We start from the raw sequence: 6175 nt of genomic DNA on the forward strand, positions 1-6175 counted from the left end.
AATTCCATCAGGGTGACTGCCAAAGGAATTTTTAATTCGATACTTTCTTAAAGCTTACAATTTGGCTTCCTGTATGGACTTTAAAAAAAAAAAATGACAGGGGAATACAATTTATTCTTTTACAGCGGCAGATATCCCTTTCTAAGGAGGAGGATGCTTCAGGGAATCTCTTCTCCATGTGAGAATCCTAATTAGTAAAGAGAATATTGCTTCATGAGAACATAATTTTTATTTAAAAAGTAGAAAATAATAATGAGAAATATTTCACCTAGGCCATGATGAAAACTAATGAAATATTCCTGCCTAGAGTAGGCATTTATTATCAAATTTTAATTAAACTCTGTAGCATTAACTATTGACCTCAAAAGCTGTGGGCAATTGCTTTCTTATTCTGCCTATTTAAATAACTGGTTAAGTAGAGTGTTTAGAGTTGATTTCATTATACATGGGTCAGTTATTCTAGGTTCCCTGATTAAAGCAGCAAGGATTTAGAGTTAAAGCTAATCTGGTTAATATTTATTCCTCATCTTCCTCACAAATTAGGTGATTTATAGAACTTATTTTCTTATCTATTCCCAGAAAGTCACACGTAACAATCTAGACCTACTTACAATATTCTTCACCTTTATTTTAATGAAGATCATTGAGATTTAGGAACTGTTTCTACCTTATTGAAGCTTATTACAAGAAGCCGAACAGGATGCAAGCAAAGAGAAGGCAAGAGGTAGTCTTCCAAAACAACTCTGAATTGGGAGCAATGGAAGTAGTTTAAGTCTCACTCCTCCTTGATCATAGCATTAAGACTTACCATGATTGAAAGAAATTGAGACTGGAAGAAAATTATGAAATGTTACAAAGGGTCAGGGCCTTTTCCTCTATTATGGAGAAACCTATTTATAATGAACACATAGGGAACTAGGCACAAAGGACCATGCCCTAGCGTTCTGAGTATCCAGCCAAGCATCATGACACTAATAAAATCTCCTAAGAATGTGTAATAAACAATGGCAATGGAGGGATACTGGTATGGGATACCAATGACAGGTGATATATGACTGACAGGGAGCTGTACAGAACATATGTCCAGGGTGCATGGTAATGTTTGGATATACTCATAGTGGCAACAATTAAAAACCACAGTAGGGGGGGTACTGGGTTCCTGGCCAGTGGTGCTCTGTCGTGGTCCCTAGGGGAGCAGCGACAGTCTCCCAGGTACAGTGGTGGGGACCGGGAGGGAGTGAGGGTTCAACAGTGAGCCCCTGATACTAATGACTATGCTTGTGAGCTGATAAACCCAAAATAATAACAAGGCCTAGAGCAACTTTGTGCCTGGGAATTTCCTTCTGTCAGCCTTCATGTTACTCAAATGTGGCCAGTCTCGAAGCCAAACTCAGCATGTAAATGCAATGCCTTCCCCCCAGCGTGGGACCTGACACCCGGGGATGAGCCTCCCTGGCAACGAGGGACCACTATCAACTACCAACTGATGATGCAACTGGAAAATGACCTTATACGGAAGGTTCAATGCGGATCAGCAGAATATCCATGTCTACATAAAATACCATGACTTTAAAATGCTGTTTGACCTAAAGTAAGGGGGAAATGGAAAGGAGAAATGAGTTTATATGGCTACGAGTTTCTAAAAAAGAGTCTGGAGGCTGGCAGAAGGTTTGCCCTCATGCACAACTGAGCAGAGTCAGAGAGACAGATAAAGCAGATACAACCCCCAGATATTGGTTCCTTTGAGGGCTAAAGAGACCCATGGGAGTTATGGTCATGGCCGATGGGGTTAACTACCAGGGCAGATGGCCCCTCTTTGGAAATGGTGTTTATGTGTGATGAATCTGGACTCAGATGGGATCTCCCTTCATAAGACTTTCATGCTAATGTGCTGGAGGTGCAGTTAATGTTGGGGTTTAAGATATATTTAGGGGATTTGAATCTCTGGACTGACAATGTGATAGCCAGATCCTGAGCCTCAACAGACTCCAGCACCTACAATCTGATTTATTGGACTTACCACACTCAGCTAAGATGGAGGTGAAGAAGGACAACCACCACACCATGGAGCCTAGAGTGATTACAACTGAAAATGGGAGGATTGCATCCAGCATCCAGGTGGAATCTGAGCCTCCTCTTGACATAAAGGTGCAATGGACACAACCAATCCAGTGTCCACATAGAAGAGGTGGCATTGGATTGGGAAAAGTGGACATAATGGACAAAGGGTATGGGGAAAGGCAGGAAGAGATGAGAGGTAGAGGCGTCTTCGGGACATGGAGCTGCCCTGGATGGTGCTTCAGAGGTAATCACCGGACATTGTAAATCCTCACAGGGCCTACATGATGGAATAGAGGAGAGTATGGGCCATGATGTGAACCAATGTATATGAGGTGCAGAGGTGCCCAAAGATGTACTTACCAAATCCAATGGATGTGTCATGATGATGGGAACGAGTGTTGTTGGGGGGGGGGAGAGGGGGGGTGGGGGGGTGGGGTTGAATGGGACCTCACATATATATTTTTAATGTAATATTATTACAAAGTCAATAAAAAATAAAAAAATTAAAAAAAAAAAAGAATGTGTAATAAGGTCATCGTCTTTTCTTCTCTACATAAAGATCATGGCTACTGAAAAGTGTGAATTTGAGGACCTTTGATATACTGCTACTTGGAAATATCCTTAAGATTTTGTCTCTTAGCTCTATTCAGTATTCAAATAAACAGATATCAAAAACAAATCTCATAATTCCTCCACTCAAAAACATTACCTTCACTTCTATTTTCAATCTAAATCTCTTATTATTATGAGATGGAACATTGTACTTAGGATACAGGAGGATGGTCCTTTTTTAAATCTCTTATTAAATTGAAAATATAATAATTTCTACTAACACCCTTGCTAGAATTATTTGTTAGCCAACTAATAAAGCAACTAAAGAAAGAAGTACCTTGAGATATACCTAAAAGGAAGGCAGCCCTGAGGCAGTAAAAGGGGGAAGATAAGAAATTGCCCCTACAAAGGTCATTTACTTACAATTTGCTGAGAAGTGACTCTGGGTATTAAGACTTCTAGCATCATTCTTGAGTCAAGAAATTATGTGAACTTCCACATCAATGCTCAAAATTTGTGACTCATCCAGAGGGACTGACTGTTAAAACTCTGTTAGGTCTACCTCCAGTTTCTGATTCAACAGGTCTAGGTAAGGACCCAAGAATTTGCATTTCTAACAAGTACCCACGTGTTGCTGACGTGTCTAGTCCAGGAACCACTCTCTGAAAGTCACAGCTCCATGTTAGCACCAAGTCTTTCACAAAGAAATTACACACATATTCTATAGCCCCACATTTACACCTTTAAATTCAGCCTCAACCTCTCTGGACTTCAGTTTCTTCATACATAAAATGAGGAGTTTGAGCTATGTATCTGAAATCCAAACTAAATATGTCTTTGGTGCCAAGTTGGACAACTCTGTCAGCAATAATGATACAATTATAATATCTTCTAATTTCACAGGATCCTTTATTTCTAAAGTGCTTTCACATGCAATTTATCAGTCATTTGATGCTTACCAGCCATGTAGGATAGACAAAATCCTTTTGGAACCTGAGGTACAAAGAGGATAAACGGTGTGTCAAAAGCTGTATAATTTATGAATGACAGCTAGTCCTAGACCAAGATCTTTTCTTCATCCTAGAAGTAATGCACCTTCCTGGATTTCCAACATAAACTGACCAGTGAAAAACTGTAATAACATTCTTCCTTTAGAAATAAGGTTAGGAAACTGCAATTTCACCAGAGCAGATCTCTGCTCTTCTCCAAGATACACTTATTGGGGAGTGGATGTGGCTCAAGTGGTTGAGGACCAGCTTCTCACATGGGATGTCCCAGGTTTGATTCCCAGGGCTTCCTAAAAACAAAAACAAACAACAAGCAAACAAATGAAAAAACCAACTCAAGGGAGCCAATATGGCTCAGTGGTTGAGTACAAGGTTCCAGGTTCAATCTCCAGCCCCAGTACCTAAAAAAAAAAAGATATCCTTATGGCTTGCTCCTTCACATCCACAGGTCAAATTACACTTTATCAGAGAGTCTTTCTTTAGACACCCAGTATCACTAGGCAACCCTTTCTCCTGCCTTGCCAATTATACTTCTTATTCCCTTGGCTTGTTTTATATCTGTCTATGGCTCTTATCACCATCTGACTTTTATTTGTTTAAACTATGTCTCGCTCTGCTAATACATGTTTCAATAAAGACAAAAAACAAAAAACAAACAAAAAAACACACAAAACACACACACACAAATATAAGTTTCAGAAGGTCAGGGACTATATTTTGTGGAATCCCTGATAAGTTGAACATTGCCTGGCATGTAGTAGGTGCTTAAGATATTTATTGAATGAATGTATAAGTTTAATGAGAGCTTAATCTGTGCCATGCAAAGTGCTATGTATTTTAAAAGTATTAAAGAAAACTAAACTCTAGAGAAGAGAATATTTTAAAGCCCTTTCTCAGTAACTGGTAGAACTACAAAAAAATCAGTGAAGAGACTTCCACTTCTGGGAAGATGGAGTAAACATACTTTTCCCTATTCCTATCACTAAACACAATTAAAATACTTGGCAATTATACATGAAACAAACATATGAAGACTCTAAATGGAGAAAAGAATAAGACAGACCTGCTAGGGAACTCAGGACCCAAGGAGTGTCACAGTGGTAAGTTCTGTGGGTTTTCTTTTGGCCCTATACTTCCCGGACTTGGAGCTGAAGAAGCAGGCAATACAGAAACACAAGTGGATGCACACATATACATACTTTTGTCTTTAACCAATCAAGAAATGGGCAACCTAGCAAAACAGAAAACTTTTAGACAATAACTGCTCTACTCCAGACAAATACCACATGGAAATGTGTAGATTTACCTCCCAACAGAGGCCAAGAGGGAAGCCTATATTTTCACCTTCATGAGTCTGTAATGAGGTGTCCCAACACCCCATACTAGGGTGATATCAGGGAAAGTCATTTAGGAAGACAGGACTTTAATCTTTCCCGGTTGGTAATGGGCCCCCACATGGACTGTCAGTGGAGCTGACATGGGGATCCTTGCCTTTCACTCTACCTGGCAATAACAGGGCACCTCTCACCTTTCCTATTGGGATGGCACCTTTCCTATTTGGATGGAAGTACTAGTGGAGCATGAGGGCTTTCACCATTGCCCAGTGATAAGGAGGCGCCTTTCACCACTGTGTCAATGAAACCTATGTGGAAAGCTAGAACTCCCACCCCTGTCCAGGAGTAATAGGAACCCTCCTCACATCCCTGCTCAGGTGTCAACAGATACCAAGTGAAGAATATGGACTTCTACTCCCACCTGTCAGAGATAAGGTAGTACCCTCTCCTTTCCCTGCCAGACAGTGCCAGAGAAAGCCAGCTGAAAGGTTTAAATGAGATCCAGAGTCTCATAACATACTACAAAAAGTTGGTTTCAATTGAAAATCATTCATCATACCAAAAAGATCTCAAACTGAATGGAAAATTTTAAAAAATTTAAAAAGCCAAAACCAATATTATAGAGATGTTAGAATCATCTGACAAATATTTTTAATCAGCCATGATTAAAAAATTTCAAAGAGCAGTTTTGAGCAAGCTTGCAACAAGTGAGAAAATAGAAAGTGTCAGCAAAAAAACATCAGAAGATACCAAGAAGGCTCATATGGAATTTCTAAATTGAAAAACATAATAATCACAATGAAAAGCTCGTACATATGCTCAATGGCAAAGTTACAGGGAAAGAGGAAAGAATCAGTGAACTGGAAGCCATAACAATAAAAATTTCCCAATCTGAACAATAAAGAAAGAGGAGACTGAAAAAATAAGAAAAAGAAACAGAACTTCAAAGCTCTGTGGCTCTATAACTAAAGATCTGACACTGTACGTGTTATCAGAGTCCAAGAAGAAGCAGAGTAAGGTGGGGCGTTGAAAAAGTACTCAAAGAAATAATAGCTGATAACTTCCTAAATTTGGCAAGAGACATAAATCTGCAGATTTGAGGAGTTCATCCAAATAAAATGAATTCAAAATATCCACACTAAGACATACCATAATTAAATTCTTGAAAACTAAAGGTAAAGAAAAAAAATCTTGAAAGCAGTCAAAGAAAAATGACATCTT

Source organism: Dasypus novemcinctus, chromosome 21 (genome assembly GCF_030445035.2).
Source record: "Dasypus novemcinctus isolate mDasNov1 chromosome 21, mDasNov1.1.hap2, whole genome shotgun sequence".
Lineage (NCBI taxonomy): Eukaryota > Metazoa > Chordata > Mammalia > Cingulata > Dasypodidae > Dasypus > Dasypus novemcinctus.